Source organism: Pleurodeles waltl, chromosome 6 (genome assembly GCF_031143425.1).
Source record: "Pleurodeles waltl isolate 20211129_DDA chromosome 6, aPleWal1.hap1.20221129, whole genome shotgun sequence".
Classification (NCBI taxonomy): Eukaryota; Metazoa; Chordata; class Amphibia; order Caudata; family Salamandridae; genus Pleurodeles; species Pleurodeles waltl.
Genome location: NC_090445.1, coordinates 1,444,441,650 through 1,444,467,414, shown reverse-complemented (window position 1 = coordinate 1,444,467,414; position 25,765 = coordinate 1,444,441,650). Strand labels below are relative to the sequence as shown.

The window sequence follows — 25,765 nt, the reverse complement described above, 5'->3', positions numbered from 1 at the left end:
CTTGGAAGAAAACTGTCCAGTCAGTATTGAGAGGAACTCATTATGTTCATTCAGTGCAAGGTATGCTCATCATATCTGAGGCTATAGAAACATTGTGTTGGAATGCTTTCTGTGACAAGCATGACAAATTAGGCTTTGCATATCTTATCTTGGAAGTGTACAAGGCACAGGGTGCACTTCATTCAAACAACATAATGTAAAGCCAGGCAATGTTCATTACACTCCGTTCAAAATCAGAAAACCTGACAAGCAAGGGGCAGATTTAAGAGCCCTTTGAACCAATTTAGCGCTGCATTAGCACCATTTATTTGACGCTAAGGTGGCCTTTTCCCTGCACCATATTTACTAAGTGGCACAGTGCATGCATTGCACCACTTTGTAACCCTTTGCACCACATTATGCATGCGCCATGCATAATGTAGGCAAAGGGGACGTTCTGTCGCAAGGAGGCCCGCAAACTGCAATGAAATCTACAAGATTTCATTGCACCATTTTTGGCATCATTTTTGACGCATTAAAAGGAGTATCCATTGTAACCAATGGGCCTCCTTCACAAAAAGTGGCGCTGCATTGGACGCATCTCCACTTTTCTTAAATTTGGCCCAAAGTTCAAGAGTTTGTCAAAGAATGTGAAGAAAAATCAGAACTTTGTAGGTAGTGGGGAAATGTTTTACACATGATAGCTCGAGTGAAAAACTTGGTACTTGCTGATCAGGGCGGTGATTGGGAGCTGCACGTGAAGACTATGGAGTCACTGATTACTGTGTTCCATGAATTCTGTTGCATAAACTACCTGGCGACATAGCACCTGGTATTTTGAAAAAGTGAAGAAGCAAGAGGTGGAAAACCCATTTCTTTACAGCCATTTTTCATGGTGAAAGACAGAGAGGGAAGGTTAAATGCTGTGTCTCCAGGTATGAAACTGGAACAGATGATCCAAAGATAACAGAAACGCTCCAAGGGAATTGTTGGTCAGACACGTAAAAGTGGCTATATTGCTCAGTGACAGCTAGTTTACCATGAAGTCCTTTCTATTTGCAATGTTTTCAGAAGATGACAAATTAAAAATTAATGGACCATAGTGAAACTGTTTCTCATCACAAAATTGTGGGAAAGAGAGGGGAACTTTTTAATAAACATGTTGACAGCCTTCTTCATTTCATGCAGCAGCACGGAAACCCATTTGAAATTACTGAGCCTGTGCAACTACACAACTTCGTGACCAAACAATATGTGGATAACAATATAAAGACATGTCTACTAGATGTCCTGGAACATGGATCGAAACTATACTCAGAAATGAGGCTGGAGGGATTTGTATTGAATGAGAAAAAACTGTTTGGCATAATCACTAAAGCTGAACTTCCATGGTTTAATTGCCATAGTAAGAGTTTCGTCCAACCAGCCACTACAAAACAGGATACAAAAACAACTTTTGCAAGCACATAGAGAGATTGACGTAGCAAAAGAAAGGGACATCAAGGACATTCTGTTGCATGATCTTCTTCCAACAAACGCATTATTTGATGGAGATGCTGCAACCAAACCTGTGAAGTACAAACTTCACCTGAAGAATTTCAATTTTAAATGCTGTCATCATTGAAAACTGCTGTTGTGGACTATATGCTACAATTGTGAATGGTCAGGATTTCATCTAGCAAAACTCCAGAGGGGTCGTTCAGGCTGTTCTACAGATATCTAAGTCAGTGTGCACCTTGCAAGAACTGCACATTGTCTTTGACATATATCTTGAATTATCTGTCAAGGAATCTGAGAGAATCAGACGAATGTCTACAAGCAGAACAATTGGCCTTGCCTGCATCAAACAGCGGACACCTAAACCTGTGCAACTTGATAAACTCTGGTCATCAACATTAAACAAGACGAACTTGGAGATGTTAACTCACCCAAAAATTGCTGATGCTTCAGGGAACACTGAATTTCCAATTATTGCAAGTGGAATAATGGCCAATGAGGAGTTGGTGCCAGCAGAGATATATTCAAAAGGTACGGCCCATATTATTTAAGAACGTTGTGCCATTTGTTGAGTGGGCTGTTCAAAATGGTTCCAATTGAGTCATTGTGCTGTCAAATGACACAGATGTTATTATTGTGATACTTAGATTTGTTGCAATGCTCATAAGTCAAGGATTGTCAGAATTAATTAATATATTATGGAACGGGCAAGAAAAGACACCTAATGCTGCTTCATATTCTTTAAAAGAAACTTGACTCAGAGATGCCCAGTGTTCTAATGAAGGCACATATTCTTACAGATGATGACACTGTGAGAAAAATAGGAACAAAGCCTGGAGCTTTAACTTCTGAACCTGTGACATTTCTAAAAGGATTTGTTGAGACAGAAAAAGAATGTAACTTTAAAGATGTAGAAAAATACCTTGTGCGTGTTCTGACTGTCACACCTTTGACGATCATCAGTACGGTGAGTTCAAAAGATCAGTCCCACTAAGTGACCTTCCACTGATCTCATAATAGGTGTGTGGACATATTAAAAGAACACTCTACTTGATCAGAAGATGTGTAAATGTTTTAGATCATGCATATGTATAGAAAGATCAGTGTGAATTTGGTTGGGAAGATATTGATGAGGTGCTAAAACCTATGAAATTCCTAAAGCCCCTACCTACAGAACTTACACGTACATGTACCTGCAAAACCTGTGCTCCAAAAAGATGTCACTGTCGATATGTTCTTCTCAAATTTTCAACATTCTGCAAATGTACTATGAGCAATTACCCAAATAAATAAAGTGAACTATGAAAATGTGTCTAAAACAAGAGTGGTAAACCTTAATTTATTTTCATATTCAGATCATACACATTGTTTGGTTTATACATTAAAAAAAACATTATTATTTGTTTCATTTCCGTGACCGCTTCTTCTTTTTCGATTGTAGCCACCATTTGGAAAATAATGGAAGGGTTGCTCTGAGGAGTTATTTTCTGTCTCTGTAAGACTACTTGACCACCAAAACCTATGTTTTGACATCAATATGAAGTGTATGTCTCATAGTTCCTGAAATATTACATCATCACCTTAACACATCTGCCATTTTTTAAAATGGCGTCCAGAAAAATTCAACCCGGATCAGAAATGTCTACCCAAGATAAATTACTTCTCTAATGATCTAAAAACACATTTCAAAAATGAAAATCTCTGGACAACAATTTTTTTATGGAGGTATATCAGTGGGCAGGGATTATTTTGGGCACCCATATTAGTCCCTGGCCGTTATAGATGAAATGACATTTAACTTGAATGGTGGACAGTATGTTTGTTCCGTTCATACTATGCTTAGTGGCTTGCTAAAGATAGGTTTCATTCAAGATTTGATGTGACATTTATTGGGGTTTATTTGTTTTAGGTGCACTGGGCCCAATAACGGGAAAGATAAGTGCATGATGCTGAAGAATTTGAAGCTGAATATTTATAAAATTAGAAAAATTTTATGCCCACTGGCATACACACAAGGACATCTTATTGCCAGAGTTAAAGTGTTTTAAAAGAATGCTTGGCCTATTATTTCAGCCCAACTTGGAAAAGGTTAATTCCAGATGAATATACTACCAAGAAAAGACCATACAAGCTCCGTTTTTCACTGATGAGTTGCAGAAATGATTTAACAGTATTTAGAGCTAAAGGTTCCAATATTCATATCAGAGTGCCCCTCTTACTTACTAATGTAGTTTTCTTGTCACACGTCCTGTGGAGATATTGGGGCTTTTTATCCTATTGCTTATTCACCCCTGTCATTCACTTGTTACTTTCATTTTTTATCTGTCCACCCTCTGGTATTTCCTTGTCGGTTAATTGTTTAAAAAAGGGGTGGGTCAGATTTCAGACCTTAATAAGATCTATTGAAATGAGATTGCCTTGCCTGCTCTTCTGAGCAAATGCCCATCTTTAGTGGTAGGTACTTTATTTATTTTACTTAAGGCACATCTATAGTGAGGGCCTAGCTTCAAGGCAATGTATCACTTCACATAAAGCTGTAACAGTAAATACAAGAGGGAGCTTGAAGAGAGCAAGAAAGGAGGAGAGCTAAACAGGTTAAAAATGTAATTACATTCTCATCAAGTGTGACTTAAGTTTTTCCGGAAGGGTTGCAAGGTGATTTTGTGTCTAAGATGTGTCCATTAGATGGCCTTTGTGTTGTGTCACATGAGTGGGCATGTTTTTTGAAATGGTTCCATTCGAGTCATGGTCACCCAATCAGCATTTCTCATACATAGAGAGAGGCAGAAAAAACACATGTAGGATTAAGAACAGCAGTTAGATGTAAAGTGGCATATAAAATGCAAATTATGAAGAAATGGGTGACGATAAATGGGTAGTTGCAGGTGGAAGAAAAGAAGTCAGATCTTCCCATCAAAGCGACCCTTTCCTCTGTTATCCCACAATTCCACAGGGCAAAGAAAATAGTATGGGAGATGCCTTGTGGTCGCTTCGAACAACCCCAGATGCCCTAGATGCAGAAGGAATGCTCAATTCTCCTAACAATCTGTTTCTCTAGCCCCCTTCATATTTGACTTTCACCTGAGTTTGATATAACTAGGATACCCTGAATCATGCTCAAGTTTCTTGAATGAAAAACAATACATGTTCCAGGACCTAATACAACTGATGTTTGTTCTGTTTCTGAAATGTATGTTGACAAACTCCCACAGTGGAGCTTTCCTGAGGTCAGCGTTAGTGCCAGCCAGACTGGGAGCCTAACCCAAAGCACTTCATACTCAGTCGGGCACGGGCACCTCCAATTACACCTTTTCGAGGATTAATAAACGCTGGGATCCATAAAGACGAATAGTAACCTTGAGGATGGAAAGCAACATTGGCACCTTGTCAAGGTTTCCATCGCGGCCTTGAGAATGTGATGTGTGCAATAGATCTGTATCAGGAACGCAGACAGCAATGGATTCCACTCCCGCCACTGAGCTGTTGCCATGCACAGCTCTGGGCGGCATGCCTGATCTGCGTCAGGGCTCTTCAGGATTTGATCCTGTGGGCCAGGTGCTACTGAGCTTGGCACAGACTTTAGGAAAAAATCATAAATCTAGAGCGACTAAAAATGTGTTGTGGGCTGAGCGATGGGTCTAGGGCAGAGTGCACTCACAACGTGGTCTCTGGCCTCTTGTTAATCACAGGTGCCTGCTGTCGACACAGCACACGGTGTACTAATTTACGGAATCTCAGTGTCACGGTGATAACGTTAGAAATTCAACACTACGTTACCCGTACTTCCACAACAAGTGCAAATGATGTGTTCATCAGCTTGTTATGCCTTCCGTGGAGCTGTTTCTAATAAAGATTAATTTATGGTTTGCTGGAGCAGGAGTTTCACCATTAAATCACCAGCTGATGTCGAAGCTCTTAAATGGCCGAGCTCCTGCTCTGCCAAACCCATCGGTCCGATGGCTCAATTAGATGCAGCTGAACCACAGGTAGTGCCTAATTTGTGCTTGTTGAAAGCGGTGCTGAGCACCGGCACTTATTTTTGAGGGCCGGCGCTTATTGTTCTGCCTCAAGCATTTACAACAAGCAAAAGACACATTTGGGAAAAACGGAGGAAGAGAAACACGAAAAAGCTTCACAATGGGAGAAAGCAGAAAGCTGCAAGAGTGAGCTGAAGAGGCCCGAGATGGCTTCGGGATTACGCTGCCTCAGTATTCCGTGTTAGCACATTTAATTGCAGCAGCCGCATGTTTAAGAGGAGGGCTTTGAGCACCGGCACATTTTATTTACAAATTAAGCACTGACCACAGGGTTTCTGGTATAGACACTGCCATTGGAAACCCTTGGTCCAGGAGCTGCGGGTGGCAGTGGTGGAAGCCTCACTGTGTTAAGGGTATCCACCAATGACTTTTCCTGCTCGGACTGCTTTGAAAAGCGTGGTGGACATAAAGTAGGAAAAGAGGCAGGGATCTCTGGATGTGGTAGAAAGCTTTCTGTAGGGAGCAAATGGTAGAGGAAAGGACTTACACCAGACCAACAGGCTGTCAGGCCAGTCGCCAGCCTCTAAATGAGCTCCAAAACCTTTGTTAGTAAAAACTCCAGGAAATTCATTCAAGGGCCCCATTTACAGTTTACAGTTTGATGTAATGTGGGAGAGATCAATCTTGCAGTTCCCCTGCATGGGAGTATGGGTAATTGCTGGGTTTCCAGTAGCACAGACTTGGCCTGCTGTACCAATTAAAACCATTGATCTGGCGACCTGTTCAACACAGAGCCACTAGGTCACAATACTGGTAGCCCCACCATATTTCGGGTAGGCCTCCTCTGATACTGCATGTGGAGAAAAGAAACAATAGCTTTTACTGACAGGGAGAAATTTCCCTGCAAGTAAGGATATTGTTGTTTGCTTTTTTCTGAAACAAACCCATGTTTTGGGAATTTGTTTCAGAAAAACAATTAATGAAAGTCCAACAGGCAAAACAAACATGGCCGCCCCTCAGCATTCATCTGTGCCTTAAGGTCATCTGCCACACAGGTTGATGCACTGAAGACAGAGATGTCTCACAGGAAGGCAGAGATCTCTAAATATGGCCTTCTGCAAGGGGAGAGGAGCAGGTGCCTCTACTGACCTGTTAGGCTGGTTGGTAGGCTGGAGGACCGCCAACTAATCATTAAACTATAATGTAAAACTCCTCAAGAATACGTCACAGTTTCTTGCAGAAAAAAACATTGGATAAAATAATTCTATGAAGATGTAGCATAGCTATAGGTTTCTATTTGAAAAAGAGGATGGCCATTTGGTGACAGCACACAGGAAGTATTTTTCTAAGCGGAGGAGCCTGACAATCTTCCGGCAAACACAATGGTCCCTTTCCTGGGGATATCACAGGATAGATAGATAGCCTTGTTTAGCAACCACTTATGCACTGAGGGAGTTCATCACATTGATTGTTTTCCAAAACCGAGGTCTTCTCAAATATACAATTAGGGCTGTATGTTTCCTCAGTGCTGGACCGACATGCTCTCAATCACATCAATGTGGGTAGTGAGGGATGAGGCAGACAAATACAAAACAATTCATTACATATTTATTCATGTCTTTAGTCATGAATGCTTTTATGTATGGAGTCTTGTACAGCTGTGCGCTCCACATGTCTGACACTTCAGAGTATTTGGAGGGAGAGTTGCTGGGAGTGCATTGTGGGCAGTGCTCTGGTTTGAATGTTGGGAGTATTTTGCTGCTTCCCAATGAGCAGGAGTATTGATGCGAACGGGCTTTTCAATGTAAATGCCTCCTTGTAGGTAAGAGATTGGTTGAATAACCCTGAGTGTATGGATGTGGTAGTCCATCTGGCCACTGGTAGGACGCAGACAGGACCATAAAACCATATTAAGCATCTGAGAAGCTGGCTCTACAGTTTCCCGTAAAGTGGGAGTGAATGGTGTTATGACCTATTTGAACTACCCCCAGACACAGCATGCCACAGTGTTCTGAACAAAACACACTGTGTTCCATCTGAAATCACTGCCCACACACTCTTAGGTGCTCATTACCTAAAGCTGCAGATCTGTGGCAACCTGTAAACCATGGTGTTCTCAAAATCACATATAGTGCCAATGAAACTTCAGGTTTCAAAGGAATGTACAATGCAGACAAGTGAGCCCAGTTAACAAAGTCACTAAGCATGAAAAGGTGAAACAAATGATTGTGTGTTCTATGTCAGCCCGGTTCAAATCCTCATTGATAACGAATAGCACAATCCCACTTCTGTACACCAAAAGAGGTTTGCTTGAGGACTTGCGTAGAAGCTAAAAATGAGCATACAAAACGGTAAGTGTGGCCTTGGGATCCTTCATTGTCACTTTTCTGGATTCAGGTGTGAATAATTTCAAAACGAAATGAGGTATTCAGTCAGTGAGTGTGCTCATAATGTGCAGTCTTCAAACTTAACATGTTCTAATGCTAGTGTAAGTTTTGCAGAGTGAAATCTGCCCATACTCATACCTTAGCATCAACAGATGCTAAAAAAGACTTTGGCCCATATTTATGGGAAAATGACGGAGCGCAACACTGCGCCAAAATTGGCAACATTGTGCTCCGTCATTTTCACAATGCTGACGCTCCAGTGGCGCTAGGGGCTCATAACTATGCCCCTTTATGTCCAATATGTTAGTATGGATTTGGTAGTACGAAGGCCCGATGGTTTTCAGGAGAAGGTTAAAGCACCATGATGGTGGGGTTTGAACAGTTTTCTCTTAAAAATACCTATCTGCTGTTACATTATACATTATGCCACTCGCATATCTGATGAGCCAAGGATGTCTACATGTTAGATAATACAATACAGCGATAGTGTATCATAATGTTTTGAACGGTGTGCCGAATGTAAGTCAAAGAGATCGAATCTGTGCCGGATTTTCAGGATTTAAACGTGAGATAAATGTGCAAACACTCAATCTCAGAGCAACACAGTCATTTTCATCGGTCTCGAAAATTTAGTTTAATGCTGAAACCCTTCTTTTAAGAAGACTCTCAGAGGGTACACCATCTGGAAAATGGCACAAATCGATCAGTCTAAGAAGTTTCTGGAACGAAACTCAACTGGAATAATTGTGATTGTTACCTGTCACGAATTTGGACATCTACTCTCATAAAATTTAAACTCTACGGCCCCCTTTCACAAAGGTAAACATTTATGTAAGCTTCCACTTTTTCAGTACTCACAAACAATATAATAGTAACTTTAGGACTGCTTAGACTCTACAGTCGAGACGGAAACTATGCACATAAAAAATAGGCCTGTTCTGGGTTTATTTGTGTGGAGATCTCCACCCTGATCACGGAGACTCTGGAGTCATAACGTTACTATTAAATTGTTTGTGAATACGGAAAAAGAGTAAAGTTACACAAAAGTGTAAATTTACCCTTGTGAAAAGGATCCAAGGGCAATGCTGTCAGGTACCCCAAAATTAATATTTGTATTAAAAACAATCAACATTTATAGCAGGCAGAATGTAAACAATAACATGATGCAACTGTTCTTTTGGAAATGGGTTTGTTTACATTTTAGTGGGTATAGTTAGCATCGTTATCATAACCACATTAACACATCTTTTATATGGTTGGGAATACTTGTTAAGTTTTAGATGACCTCCTAATCCAAGACGTTTGAGTAAACTACTGGAGAAAGTGCATGAAAGTTTTCTCATGGGATATTTGAAGTGCTGACATTTCTGTAATTTTAGTTTACTCACCCCAAAAACATGCAGCTAAGAACAAGCAGCTAAGTGGCTCGTGAACCACCTAAGTGTGACTACTAAATTAAAGTTCTTTGCTGCTTCTCCAATGCTGGTAGTCTGCAGCCAAGTCAAGAAATGTTCATTTTGGGTGCTCAGTCACTCCTTGATGAAGCTATAGCCCAACAGCTCTTTAAGGCACCCCTTTCAGCAGCTTTTCATATGCTTTTGACTCAATATAAAACGATGTCTCAGATGTGGGTGGTCATTGTACATTAAAAATGGGTCTAAGTGCATGTTTAAATATACCAGAAACCCATATTAGCATGACACATGCCGCTTGAAAAAACAATATTTTATAAGAAGCACAGTGATGGTATTAAACGTAACATTGGTCAAGGCCAGAGTTTGCATTCTAAGGATATAAACAGTTGTCCAACCTTTCCTACACTAGCTTTGGTGAAGTTGGCACACATCTCTTTTCTAGTTTCCTGGCATGGTCACCTTTCAAGTTAAAAATGTTGTCACTGATTTTTCCTAAGCAGCTCATAGATTCCTCAGTACTCCGTTTTTTTTTTGTCCTATCCACCTTTAGTTAGTTTTATGCAGATACTTCCACCCCTGAAGGGACTCTTTTTCACAGGAGGGCAAACTTTTCTGTAATTTCTTTCCCACCTCTGGACAATTATCCTGATTTTCCATTGTGGTTGCTTATGGAAAGTATTGGTTCACCAATTCAGCCATCTCTGAGTCACCTTAATTTTGTCTTCTACTCCCATCCTTAAAATTGCTCACTTGTACTCGCTCTCATCAGAATTATATTCCGAAATGCCTTCTTACATTGTTCGCATTGATTTTATACTTTACTGGTGGAAGAGTGGAGCAAAGAAATGGAGGTTTAGTAGGACTGAACTCGTCCGTCAACGAAAAAGCAGAGTCCTCTCAAGTTTCAGGGAGGCCATTCAATACATAAGGGTCTGTAAAACAAAAAGTGCCCAAGGGCATCACAGGGCCCCCAGGCCCTTACTATTACACAAGGGTCCAAAGACACTTGTGCTGCCCCTTCTACAGTACAGATTGTGGCCACATAGTTATAGCACAGTGCAATCTCGAGGGAACATTTTCCTATTTTTTTAGGGCCAGGGCCAGATGCAAGTGAGGAAACACTTTGCCTCTGTGCCCACACCGTATTAAAGACGCTTTTGCAGAGACATTGGAGCTGCCAGGGGCTGCACTCTTTGCACCCCCTAAGGGAGCCCAGTGGAAGGTGTGAACATGTGTCTTCTCACCCCACCTGATATCCCCCTGCAGACGGGTGAAGTTCACTCACTGTGCCCTCCTGCAGGGGGATATCTGTTTTCCTTTCAAACCCAAGTCAGTGCCATCTGTACAGTGAAAGGCAGAAGGGCAACTTCATACAGCTGGTCTTCCGTGCTTTAAGGGTTGGCACGCAGTCCCAACTGAACTCTGGAAAGTATATTCTTTGTGATAGGGTGCACGGACCCGGTCTGCGCCAGGCACACCCAATTACAGGTGTTCTGTGGCACAGACTAGGGCAGTGTGACCATCTGTAATAAAAGCAGGAATAGTTTTCAAAAAATTTAAGAAACGACAGCAGAGTTTAGCCACAAAACATGCATATGCGTGGGCATACACGCAAGGCAGCCATCTTCAAATGCATTCTCTTATGATATATGAAAATGCAATTCAAAATGGTAATTTTGCATGCATGCGCAAAGCTGCCATCTTTGACTGCTTTATTAAAAAAAACTATTCCATGGTGGCCACCGTCTGTGCACATGCACAGGTTGACCTCGTGGAATAGTTTTTCTTAAAGCTTCGTAATAAACATTAGAAGAAGGCCACCCATCAGTTGAAAAAAAAGAGAGAGAGAGAGAGAGGTTCTTTATGGAAAGGAATGCAAGGTCCTGGAGTCAGTAGTGAAAGGATACAACTCATCCAATAAAAACACAGGGAGCACGCAATGCTCCTTTGAAGGGACAGACACATGAATAGACAGAAAAGCCCGAAAGCCATCAATTCAAGAGTAAGGGACAGCCCCAAAGCCCAATCATTGTCTAATTTTAAGATAACATGTTAGTGGCTACTGTCTGTTTGCAAGACCAAAGAAAATAACAAGAAACGTGCATCAGCTTGAAAAATTGTCTTGTATCATATTGAGTTGGATAATTGTTTGTACAACGCCTAGTTTAAAGGTTTGATGTACTTAGATTACCCCTATCTAAATCCATGCATGTGTTACTCTGGGACTGATTCAAAGTTTTAGCGGAGGGGTTACTCTGTCACAAACATGACCGATATCCTGTCCACCAAATTACGATTTCATTACCTTCTATGGGAATCGTAATACGTCAGATAGGTATCCATCACGTTTGTGACAGAGCAATCCCTCCGCCAAACTCTGTATCAGACCCACCACCCAGTTCTTCCTCTATTAGTATTGCCTCCTAGATGTAAAGCTCTGTTTTTTAAAGTTATAAAGTTAGCTATAAAGTTAGCTGTGGGAAGATCTAGGACAATCCTTTCTGTACAGAGTGCTTATTTACCTCTGGTTGTATTAAACCACATAACATGTTGATCATGAAATACTTTATGCACATTTACTGTGATGTTTGCCACACTTTACAGTTACTCCGTTCCTGTTTTAGTATTTCACCCTTGTGTGCAGCTACATGAGGAGTGCCCATTTTACAGAACCAGTAGGTGTCTGCTTTTTGTTTTAAGCCTCAGATTAAAACTTCCACACTAGAGGGCAGGGGTTATAGTCGCTTACATTGTTCCTCTGCTTGATTAGGGTAATGTCACAGTGTTTCAACTGACTCAGATTCACCAGAGGATCCATTTTAAGGTCTTCTCCTTATGCACTGGTCCTCTTGCAGATTTGGCCCTGCTTCTCTATTGGACCTGCTGGTGGCAAATGTTCCAGCTAGAATTCAGCTCTCCTGCATTCGGACCTCACTTCAGTACCAAGGGCTACATGTGGCAGGAGGGCATTCCATTTACTGGAACCCCTCGATCTGAAATGAGCTTGCCCTTCATCTTACTTACAGTTAGAGTCACTACAAGAAGGACCAGATAACTCATGTGTTTTTTTAGTCATCTGGTTTGGTTAGTCATTCGTACTTTAACATCCTGTTTTTAATGTTTTAATTCTTACTACTAGTACTACTACTACTACTACTACTACTACTAATAATAATAATAATAATATTAATAATAATTATACTTTTGTGCACACAAAGTTCGGGATTTTGATTGTGAAAGTCTACGCCTCTTCTTTGTGACTATATGGTTGCAAGCCGTTTCCTGATGATGTTATCCACCAGAGCAGTTATATGATCCTTGAGTATTACATCACTGACATCATAAGCTTTAACCACTGCCCATTCTAAGGGGTTTGCAATCAACCATGATCTATAAGTCTGTCCACAAATTGGGGTTCTGCCTTACTCCCTAAGACACGTGTATAATGAGATGTGGCTTGGTCACCCACAATATTCAGAAGTTGCGGTGTTTCTTAACCATCTTACATGTTACGTTGAAATAATGTCACAGCAGCTGTTTCTTATGGAGTTCCATTTTCTTTTTCACTAATCATACCTTTACTGAGTTCTTCAGCATATCTTATTTGTGTGTTGGCAACTTGGACTATATTTCTTCTGAGGCTAACTATAAGCCTAGGAGTGCAATTGTGACTACAGACACCTGTGTTTGTTCTAGAGCAGGTGGCACCACAACTCCTTAGCTGCACTGTCAGATATACTGTGCAGTTCCAATTATATATCTCTACCCTTTTTCTGTACTAACACAACGCCCAACAGTGTATGAACTAGTCTGATTCCACTTAACCACTGACATGGGTTAATACGTATTGCTATGTCCCAGTATCTTCTTGCAATACCAAGTCCTGGAAATTACAGTTCTCTCTGGTTTAGAGTCCAGTCAGACCTGCCAGCTTGGTTCTTTCCTATTTTGACCTTTAATGTTGTCACACTTTCCTATGATTCTAACACAGTTTGTGGCACTAAGACCAATCAGAAATCGTAGTGCCTTGTCCTTTAGTTGCATTTCCTCGTCTTTTGATTTAGTTACTTCATTTTTTGGCATTATTGCACCTTTTTGTGCCATTGGCCTTTTTCTGTTTTGTTGCTTATTTAGTGCTATGGCCTCCCACATTGAAATCAACAATACTTATATAGTTGTAAAACTGATTGTATGTCAAGAGTAATCTTTGACAATTCGTCACGTAAATGTGGAAAGAAAGCTAGAACTGCTGTACGGTTTACAAAGCATTAGTGCTTCCTCCCTGATTAGAGTATATATTTACCAGGCATTGTTCGCTCTTTCATTTGGATCTGTATCGCATAAACCTATGACTGGTAAATATTTATGCAACTGGAGACCATGTCTTGCTGAGAAATGCAAGTTGTGCAATGTCCTGGGATGTAACTATAGAGGACCAATAATCTTGTTGCAGTAAACACAATCTAAGATGAGCATGTCTCTCATTTTTCAAGTATTAAGAGGCAAAAACATAGTCATATATTGGTCTGTGATATACCACAGTAATTTTGCAGAATACCACAGTACATAGCCATGACAAAACACAATATCATTAGCTAGTGAAAGCACTTAGAAATTAAAAATACAGCCATTTTGTTTAAACCACACTTTGACTTTGCTCTGGGTTTGAACATGAAATATAGCTTATTTCTGGTTTTGTAATCCATAGGAAGAAATGAGGCACTTTAGCAAAGCCTGTATAGGTCGGGAAAAGTATTTTTATTGTTTTATATATTTTTTAAAAAGTTACAGGTTACTGCAGTACTTCCTCAAAACTATCTAAGAAGTACTGCGGTACATCTTAAAAGAAAAAAAGAAAAAACATTAACAAAAGACACTGTACGACACACCACTCTATTCCACTGTACAACATGCCACTCCATTCTACAATATGCCACTGCACACTACGACATGCTACTCCACTCTATGACACTCCACTCCACAGCACTCCATGCTACAACACACCGCTGCACTCCACGACATACCACTCCACTCTGTGCCACAACACTTCCACTCTAAGATTCTCTACAACATACTAATCTATGACACGCCACTCCACTCTACTCGATGACATGCCACTACATTCCATTATACATTTTGAAATCTAAAAAATATAATTATGACAAAAGGCACTCTAAGACACACCACTCCAGTCTAAGACACTCCACGACATGCCACTGCACTGTACAACACACAACTCCACTCTATGACATGCTATTCCACTCTACACCACACCACTCCATGCCCCTCCACTCTATGACTCGCCACTGTATGACACTCCAGTCCATTGTACTCTACAACACCCCACTCCACTCTATGCCACTCCACTGTACGACACTCTACGACATGCAGCTCCACTCTACTCTACCACACACCACTCCACTCCACTCTATGACATTCCACACCACTGCACTGTACGCCAATCTTCTCTACAACATGTCACTCGGTTCTACTCTGCTGCACTCTACACCCCTCTGCTCTAAGACACTCTACGACGTGACACGGTATGACTCACCCCCCCACTCTACCCTATTACATACCAATCCACTCTACTACACTTAAGTCTACAACGCTCTACTCTACTCTGTGCCCCTCCACTCTATGAAATGCCACTCCACTCTACAAAATGCCACTACCTTCTATGACATGCCGCTCCACTGTATACCTTTCCACAATGAGACACTATGACACTCTGGTCCACTATACCCTACGACACGCTACTCCACTCCAGGCCACTCCACTCTAAAACTGTCTACTTCACTGTATGTCCCTCTACTCCACTCTATTCCACTCTATGACATGCCACTACACTCTACCACATGCCACTTCACTCTATTACAAGCCACTCCACTCTACGACACTCCACGCTACTGTACGACACTCCACTCCAATCTGACACTCCATACCACTATACTGTACAAAGCTCCACCCCAACCCAATATATGCCATCGCTTTCTATACCACTCCAATCTAAGCCCCTCTCATCTAAGACACTCAACAACATGCAACTGTATGTCACTCCACTCCAATCTACTCTGACATACCACTCCACACTACTCCACTCTACAACATTCTACTCCACTCTATGCCTCTCCACTCTATGACACTCCAGTCTACTCTACTCTGCCACATGTCACTCAACTTCAGGCCACTCCACTTTACCCCACTCTATGCCCCTCCACTCTACACCAATCTACTCCATTGTACAACTCTCTATGACATGCCACACCATTCCATTCCATTACGCTCTACCACATGCCACTCCATGCTATGACACACCACTCTACTCAACGACACGCCACTCCACTCTGAGACTCTATGCCACTGCACTGTACGACATGTCACTCCACTCTATGACATGCCACTACATTCTATGCCACTCCAATCTATGCCCCACCACTTTGGCACTCTACAACATGCTTCTCCACTCCACTCTACAACACACCAAACACCTTTCCACTCTATGACATGCCAACTCACTCTATGGCACTCTACACCACTCAACAACAATCCATGGTACTTCACTCTACCACACATCTCTCCACTCTACAAGCTGTCACTCCACGACATGCCACATGTGTGGTCCTCCCTCTCTTTTACATAAAATCACTGCCCTCGGGGATGGAGTCGCTGAGACCTTTTTAGATATATATTCTTTGTCTTTTGGCAGAGTGGACTACATGCCTTGGAGTCCAAATTTGATCTCAAGAGCCCGATCTTGATGATGGCTTCCCTGATTTTTTGTAGAACAGGGAGCACATCAACTCCTTAGTTGCATTTTTAGAGGCTCCTAGCAGTTCCACACAGGATTAATCAGCAGCCTTAATGGAGAAGCAGAGGACCAGCTATATATGCAGCATCGGCTTGAAAGACAAGCAAATTGCAAACAGCTGCTCAAGAAAAGGAAACTTGCAGCACATCAACAGAGGGAGACGGGAAAGTGTGATTCTACCAAGCCTTTGAAGTTGAGGTCACTTCCGCCCAGACAATTTAATTTCTTTCTCCCCTACAAATATGTCAACTAAATAGTGTAGGAATTGGTCTGATGCCACACATACACTGACGTTTATGTTAATAAAGTACTGAAAAGTACTGAAAGTCTGGCAATGCACAGCCCTGGAAATGAACAATACGGGTGTCTAGTTTTCTCTGGTTTAGTGTGCTGTCGGCCATTTACGCAGCTTCCTTCCCCTCCTTCAGCCTTTCTTTCCATTGCCCTTTCCTATGGAGTGATTTCAACAAAGTTCTGACTCCATATTATTTTATTAGTTACTGCCATGAAAATGCATCTCATCACTTTCTAGTAAAGCCTATTTATGGATTTTATTATAACTTTGAGTTTCTTGCACTTTCTGCTTTGTCATCGTCCTCCTTTTAGCCAAGCAGCCTCACCTCAACTCCGCTCACAGAGAAGCTGTGCACTCCAACACTGCATTTTGTGTGGCAATTGCTTTTCTCCTAATTAGAGTCACTTTCCACAATTTGTATTATCCCTTCTTGTTTGCCATTAGGCTCTTCATCATTCCTCCTCCTCGTCCCCAAACCATGCTCTCCCTCATATATACCCTTGCATCTCAACAGATTTTTGAAAACCAATCCCTCCTCCTCTAGAACACCAGTCACATACATTCCTTGGTTGGATACGACTTTCATGTGCTATGCATTTGCTGCATCAGTCGCGCTCTCTTGCCCCTTGCTGATCTGAGCCCATAGGCCCGGCAAAGACACGCCCTAAGGCCACCATGGACCTCCTTTTTATCCCCAGATCATAGCCTTGGGTTTTGCATACTTAGACCTCCACTTCTTCTTTCAAGGCGGACCCCCTTGCCAAGGCCCAAAGCCAAACTTATTTTTTCTCGCCTTGACGTTCTCTCTTCTTTTACACCAATCAATCCCCAGAAGCTGTGCCTGTTTCTGGTAATTCTTTTATCCACTTTTTCATGTCCACTGTATCGTCAACACCACGACTACTTTCTGCTTCCTATAGTCCTGGTATCTCCGCATTATCTCTGCACCTGTTTGATAAGACCCCCTTCCTCCTGCACTTTACTCTCCGTACTCATTTTCGTTCTACTGTTTTTCTCCTAAACTTGGATTTTAATAAAATTTAGGGGCTTATTTACAAGCTCCTAGCCCCTTCCTGCGTCACATTAGCGTCATTTCTTTTGATGCATATGTGGCTTTAGGAAGGCTTTTTTGCTGTGCCGTATTTACAAAGTGGCGCAATGCTCGCCTTTTGCCACTTTGCACCCTTTTGCGCCACATTATGCCCGCACCAGCCATATTGTAAGCAAAGGGGGCATTCTGGCCCTAGGAGGCCCACAAAAATTACACAGTGAAATCTACAAGATTTCATTGTGCCATTTTTGGCATCATTTATAATGCCTGCTCAAAGTAGCAGTTAAATGACGCACCCACAAAAACGTACGGGCCTCCTTTGACTTTTCTGCACTAGCATAAAAATTTTTGACCCTGCCGCAGCAAGGCGCCACAAAAGCATAAAAAATTCTAACACTGTTATCCTAACGACCGTCATGGTGCACTGTATTGTAAATACCGTGCAACTATGGTGTCATTGAGTGGGGCGGGGCGACGCAAGAACATTGGTGCATCAGCACTGTGTGGCAGTTCTTCTAAACATGTCCCTTCATATTTCTCAATCTCTTGTAGCCTGTACCCGTGATTAGCGAGGTGAGGGCCTTAGTAGCATCAAGGGTTTTTGGCCCATATTGTTTAGTGCTTCCAGGAGAACTCAGGTTGAGAATTTTCCCCTTCATGGTTCTTTGGCCCCTCCCCCTTGGTGATTCTGCAGCATCAGATCGACTGTTGATAGTAGGAGATAAAGAGACTCCGGAAGGTGGAAGTAGTGATCCGGACCTCTTGGGCACACCCACTAGTGGTGTCCTTTTCGCAGGGAGGGACTGGATTGATCGCATACTGAAAATAAGTGGATCAGGTCTCCCTTCTCCTTAGAGGCAGGCCAGACTGTAATATCTGACACACCTACTTACAGAAACAGATCTGCTCCCTTTTTCAGTTTATGTCCATGTCCCCATAATGCTTGGCTGCTCAGTGCCCCCTATAGGTACTCCCCCTCCTTGAAATTCAGATTTAATAGATGATGTGCTGTGACAACAGCCTAGCCCCGGGGAAGTACAGAATACGCTTCCATATGATTGGTTCCCTGGAAGAAAACATACAAAGGGGAGGGCCCAGCTTTTGGTAACTGCTCGAAGCCCATTAGAATATTCTAGGTACGATGGACACACTGGATGAAAAAGGCTTAAGTCACAGAAGAAATGGTGCTTTTCTGACACAGGATACCTCAGAAGAGATAAAACCCACAATAAACCCTATGCCAGGACACATAACAGTAGTTTGAAGAAATGTTCCAGAAAATACATTCCCCATATCCCATGAGAACCTATCAGCTAGAATTTAAAACAACACTGAAAATAGACTCATAAAATTTCAGTGCATACCTCACATACCAAAATGCTGCCAATGTGTATTGGGTACGTTTTAAATAACCTGGGATTGTGCAATAAAACGAGGGTGCTGGGCAAAGCTTCCATGTTTCTTCGAATACTAACAAAGCCCTTCTGTTCAGTGCTCCAGGGTGCCACTCGTAATGTATGACCCTTATTTGGTATGTCCAGTACTGTCAGTAATGCCAGGGGGTTGCTTAACATGCCAAGGGGGTGCTTAATAATGAAATAGTTTTCTTAATGTGCCAGAGCGCTTCTCACCATGACAAGACTTAGATCAATATACCTCAGCGCAGCTAGTAACATTAGAGGTTTCTTCACTAACCACGTTTTGCTCAGTATACCAGCAGTATACACAAAAAGATTGTCAGGGTGCTAGAGTGATGCTGAGTATACCGAGTGCTGCTCACTGTGCAAGGAGCTCTGCCCCCTGTGCCACGGATGCTGATAAATGGGCCACAGGAGCAGCTAATTGAACAAGAGCACTGGTCAACATACCTCTGTGCTGCTCTGCATGCCAGGATACCAGGCAGTATGTGAGGAATCAGCTCACAACTCAAGGGCATGCTCACTATGCAGGTCTTTATTGCATGTGCCAGGCTCTGGTTCGATGGACTAATATGTTGCCAATGACGCTAAGTTTCTACGAAATATGCCAGCCTGGAAGTCAGTACTGCTAGGCTGTCGATTAATGTGTTATGGGTCATTCGAAACATGCCAGGGATTTGCTCTTTTTATCTTTTCTTAATTTATACCAGAGATTGCATCACAACACTAGGAGGAGGGGCGATTACCCAGGAGTGGGCGATAATTATCTGTTCTTGTCAAAAGAATTGCCGATAGCAGAGCATTTGACACTCAGACATTACGCATTGACGTCATCAGTGAGACAACGTCCAAATGTCTGCTGGAAAAGATACAGTTTCAATCCTTTCCTGAATTCCTTCGGGTCTTCTTCATGGCATCAGGGGAGGGGGTTTCAAGAGCACCGGGCTTGAATTTGTAAGGCACTGTGGTTGCCTCCAAATACTTAAATCTGGCTGGAGGGTGTAATGCCTGGTGCGAGTAGGTAGCTAATCCTAGGCACTATGCCAGCGGTTACTGCATCATTCATTTGGCGAGGTATTTGGGACCAGTTGTGGAGGGCCTTCATCCATGCGGGAGAATAGCTTAAATGTCACCCTGTGCTTGACCAGGGGCTTACACTGATGCACCCTTGGAGATGCATGCAAAGCAATGAAAGGGCTCCTTGGCAGAGCAAGGCTAAGGGACTGTGACTTCCTGCTCATTGCACATTTCTTGTAATTCCACTGCAACAGTTTCTTTTTAAGCAAAATGTAAAAACGTAATGGTTACCGTGTAGGCGCTACCATCGTCTGCAGGACAGACCCCACTCAGAGAGAAAACACACAGCCACACAAAGAAGCCTAGAATGCATTTATAGAGATACACACGAAGTCGCAATCAGACAGAGACACACAAAAGCAGACAAAATCATGTACACACATATGAACACAATCTGCAAGCGGTACATAGAGAGAAAATAATATCCACTTACAAACTATGTAGACTTAAGCGCAGAAAAGCACACACTTGTATATATCCACACGCACACATACTACTGCACTCGCACACATACCCTAAGAAGATAGACAGACATAAAGACACGTAATAGATACACAGCTATGCATACACAGACTACAAACACCCACATGCACACATGTGAACTCATGCACACTTTTCCCACAGATAGATGCAATTATATCCAGACATACACAGACACAAACACATACACATGGACGTGGCGGAAATGTATGTACTCGGTGTACACACACAAACATATACAGAATGCAGACAAACACCCAAGCAGACGTGCGCACACATACACATTCTTGATGGCATTTGTGGGCCTTTCTAAAGAAAAGAGAGTCTTAACAAATCCATTGTTTAAGTTCCTCCAAGGTCACAAGTAGATAAAGTCAAGTACTTCTCCAGATTAGGTCACCCCATCTGTCAGAGCAATTCCACCACACTATTTTTAACTTCACTCTATAGATGGGAAGGGACGGGACCAAAGGGAAACCTGAAAGGCATTGCTAGTGAAGGGAGCCTGTACATGAGGGGAGTTACAGTCAAGGAAAGCTGAGTGTATGTTCTCAAAGACATGCTCTGGGCACTAGGCAGCATGCATGTGCCTGACACGTGGAGGACGAGTCTGATATAGGACAGCTGGGACTGTCAGAACGAATCTGAGATGGAAGAAATCCCAAAGATGCTTTTAAACTGAACAACCAACTTTAGTTAAAGAATGGGCACCTGGGCACCCAAGCAGAGCAAAACAAACAGCAAAGCTCTCCTTAACACATGTACACACATAGGGCCTGATTACGACTTCGGCGGATGGGATTACTCCGTCCCAAATGTGACGGATATCCCGCCCGCCCTATTACGTGTTCCATAGGATATAATGGACTCGTAATTCGGCAGGCGGGATATCCATCACATTTGGGATGGAGTAATCCTCTCCGCCGAAGTCGTAACCAGGCCCATACTACAGCGATCCTAAACAGGAGCTAGACTGCCAGCAACCAATATAGTGCATTACTAAAAATGCATTAGTGTTTTTTAATCCTTGTTGGACGCTGTTCAACTTGATTTACCACTTTACAGTGTGAAACAGAACCAAATACGTCCCCAAACAAATTTGAACCCGGTCAGTGAGAATACCAGAACTGTAACAGAGTGCCATATTCTGAAAGTGCTATAAGACAGTACAAATGGACAAAACTTCCTCCCAACTGCATGTAACATGACAAGTGAGCCTGTGAGGATCCTATACATGACTGTTAATCCTGCTTTTCTGTGTAGAAGTATGAGATAGGTTGGCCTGGCCTTGAAGTATGCACCTGAAGAAGGGAAAGCAGAATTTGTTTTTTGCAGAATGACTAGACTTGTTCCAGTGAGTAGAAGTGTCATATAGGGCAGCTGAAGCATGTTCTATGAAAAAGCTTTAGCAAATACGATAACACACAAGGCCACTGGAATTATGCTATTTTGCAGCTGCGGCAATGTTCGCATAATTGTAGATGTGCAGCATTTTCCAGATAATCCATCATCTGCCACATAGTGTGTTTCTAGCTCAAACACTTCAAAAGGTACTAAAAATACAGCCGCACGTGATGCTGCACAGTGAAAGGCCCTTTGCAAAACTGAACTAATCACCTTTCTGTTGCTTATTGCTATATTTGGATATTAAACTGGTACTAATGAGGTGCAACCCATGCCCAGACAGTGTTACCAAGTTTAACAAGCATTGGTAAAGCCAATATAATGCGCCTATGCAAATTCTATTGACTTTGTCAATGTTTATTTTAACATATTGTAGAGCAGTTAACTTAAACACAGGGCAACAGTTGACAATCCAACTTACTAAATGCAGCTTCTTTTTTGCCACTATTCAATGCCATGAAGAAGCGTCAAAGGACACACACAGCGTCGACACAACACACACATATACACACTCACCCACAGCCACAGCGCTCAGCATTACTGCCCTAACATTTCCTGAATAGAAAAAGATGTTCAACACCTATCTACTGATAGCTCTTGCTAGTAACCACACCATATATTAGCATATGAAAATATACTCAGGCCAAGGGTAAACTGTTTAAAAGATCTGCAGAGCAAGGCTTGAAACAGCAAATGCCAAGGGACACAGAACCCACATCTTGCAGCCGTGAGGAACTATCAGCCTGTTGGGAGATGCTGCTGTGTGTTGCGTGCAGTGGGTGGGGATGCGCTCCCATCTGGCTATTGAGTGTATGATTAGTACCCAAGGAACATTTATTCTTTGCAATTATTAGCATAGAACACTGAGAATATTCTGGTAAAAATTGGGTCCCTGGGGAGTATAGGAAAGTGTTGAGTAGCCTGGCAGAATGTGTCAAGTAGCTTGGTGCAATGTCTCGAGCAGCGCAGCAAGATAACTCAAGCAGCGCGGGAGGATGTTGCGAGCAGTCAGGCTGAGCTGTCTCAATCAGTCCGTTGAATGCCTCGAGCAGCCTGGTGGAGTCTCCAAGCACCTCCAGGGTGTACTTTAAACAGCCCTGTACACTGTGAAAGTAGAAAAAATAAGTACCTTGGGAGGTATGTGGTCAGTGGAAGGACACTGGCCAGTAGCCAATGACCAGCAGGAGTACATGGTCCACACAACGCCATGAATGGCAGGACACCAAAGCAAAGAGCAGGAAAAAGTGAAAGCAGATGACGTGCTAGCTAATCAGAAGCACATAAACTAGAGCAACGTTGGACTAAGCCAGTGGTAAGTTGAGGTAAGTGAGGGGTGGGTTCTAAGCCCCTTTTAATATATTTTTTATCAACAAAAGATTTCATAAGCACAGTGTGCCAGCACGCACATGCAGGTGAAACCTGAAAATGATGAAAAATACAGTAATACTATTACCAAATGTGATGCATTATGGTGCATAATTTGTCTTTTCTTACCTCATAATTTACTTAAGGCTGCCTCATAATTTGGCCCTCTCCTGCACGAAATTCAGGTGACCTTGAGTATACCACCTTCTGACACTTGGGCCCATATTTATACTTTTTGACGCACAACTGCGCCAACGCAGTTGTGCGTCAAAAATTTTACCGCCGGCTAATGCCATTCCAAAGCGCCATGCGGGCGCCTTATTTATTGAATGACGTTAGCCGGCGCTGCGGACTGGTGTACGTAAAAAAAAATGACTCACACCAGGCAGCGCCGGCGTAGGGGAAAATGGAGGTTGGGCGTCAAAAAATGGGGCAAGTCAGGTCTGAGGCAAAATTCAGGCCTCAACCCGATTTGCGCCATTTTCTTTGACGCAAAGACAGGAGTCATGCCCCCTTGCCCAATGGCCATGCCCAGGGGACATTGGGCATAGTGGCATGTAGGGGGGCCCAAATCTGGCCCCCCCTATGCCACAAAAAAAACCGAAAAAAAATACTTACCCCAACTTACCTCAACTTCCCTGGGATGGGTCCCTCCATCCTTGGGTGTCCTCCTGGGGAGGGCAAGGGTGGCAGGGGGTGTCCCTGGGGGCATGGAAGGGCACCTCTGGGCTCCTTCTGAGCCCACAGGTCCCTTAACGCCTGCCCTGACCCAGGCATTAAAAAACGGCGCCCATCAGGCTGGGTGCCGTTTTTTAAGGCCTGCCCCCTCCTGTGCGTCAAAATGACGTCAGAGTGTAAATATGGGGCACAGGCCTTAAAGTCATTTTTTGGAAGGGAACGCCTACCTTGCATATAATTAACGCAAGGCTGGCTCCCCCTTCCAAAAAATGATGCACATGGTGGAACTTTGACGCCCGCGGGGTCAGACGTCAAAGTATAAATATGGGGCAGGGTTTGCGCCGATTGTGCGTCAAATATTTTGACGCACATTCGGCGCAAACAGAGTATAAATATGCCCCTTGGTGTCAGATCATGTGGACTGACTAAGTCTGAATTTTAGACAGCTAGGTCCCCTACTGTGAGTCAGGTGGAAATGAGCTGGCTGAGCCAGTTTTGTGTTTTGGTTGCGGCGATAGGAAAGTAAGTGAAGTGTCACAGGATAGTCCGGTTTACTTCCATGGGTGTGAGTTTGAGATAAGTTGGCTAATCCTGCTTTTGTGCTTTGGTAGTGTGTAAAATAAGACTGCCAGGCCTGCTGCCCCGTTTAAGGGTTTGAAAGGTAGGCTAGACTGGAATAGCTGACACACTTAGTCTATGTCCTCATAATACAGGGCCGCCCAGTGTCCCCTATGGATACCTCCACACCCTGCATTTCTTATTTACGAGATGATGTGCTATGACACTACCCTAGCATAGAGAAGGAAAGAATAAGCTTCGATATGATTGGCTCCTGGGAAGGAAAAACTGCAAAAGAGGGTGGCTTCCACTCCTCACCTCTCCAGGGACGAGATAATAGGGGGAAAGTGGAAAGAGGAAGTAGGCGTCAAACCTGAAAAGTTTAATATCATGGTTTTGGTTGTTGTTTTAAAACTATAGCTTTATTTCTTTATTAGAAAAATAGTATAACATTGCACTGAATAAGGCACTTAATACGACAGCTCTGAATGCAGCTCAGGAGCTCAACAGTTCAGAATGAGAATGCTGATTGGGGTAGGAAGGGCAGGGTTGGATTGGGATTCAAAATAGGCCCGGGCACCCTAAAAAATAGTAGCCACCCTTGCGAATTGCACCTTTTCGCAAAACACTGCCTCAGTGTTTTAAGTAGTAAAGGAAGGTGGAGGATCATCTAAAACAAGTATGTTTTCTTAACTTCACTGAGATAAAAAAAATGCGAATGCTGCCAGGACTCTTGGTGCACGGATTTTTGATACTGGTGAACCACACCTGAATATAAGTGAGTATTCTGCTCAGGCCCTCTGCCCTGCATGCACAATCTGCATACCTTAATGGGCCGGCCCAGCAAGAGACTGGGAATGACAACTCCGCCCCTTTGGTAAAAGGGGGGTAATAGAGGCCCATCTGGCTCCGGTAAGGCCGCTCAGGCCCCCAGTAGGCCGCTGGCAGCATCTAAACAGCACCGACACAGCCTTAATCGGCCTCCAAGCTGCCCTGAAAGTGACCCACAGCTGCAACTCAGATCCAACTGGTCCATTGCCCGAGTGGCCACCTTACCAAGCCAACCCTGAGGAAGGGGTGTGCATGAGGAAAGCACTTCTGAAGAGGATGAAAAGGGACATGTCCATTTCACTCACTGCCATTCACAGTCACACCAAACAAACTGAATTGTTGACATTTTCCATGGAGCTGCAGATCTTGTGCCAGATGTAGGCACACGGGTTCAGCGATCCAGACTATGTGTTCAATTATAAATGGCAACCTGTTGTTTTACCTATATTAGGTTCTCCGTGATAATTTAAAGTGTTGAAGGTGGTGTCATTCCTATAGCATTCCGACAATGGCACTACCTTATCAACACTACTGCAAAACCT

At 42.9% G+C, this 25,765-nt stretch overlaps 1 protein-coding gene and 1 long non-coding RNA gene across 3 annotated transcripts in view; one reads left to right on the top strand and one right to left on the bottom strand.

Annotated features, from left to right (window-relative positions):
- LOC138300947 (uncharacterized) overlaps nucleotides 1–25,765 on the bottom strand; it is a 156,854-nt gene that overhangs the window by 46,367 nt on the left and 84,722 nt on the right. The gene's annotated exons all lie outside the window — the stretch shown is intronic.
- Nucleotides 1–25,765, top strand: part of C6H10orf71 (chromosome 6 C10orf71 homolog) — a 121,924-nt gene that overhangs the window by 56,611 nt on the left and 39,548 nt on the right. The gene's annotated exons all lie outside the window — the stretch shown is intronic.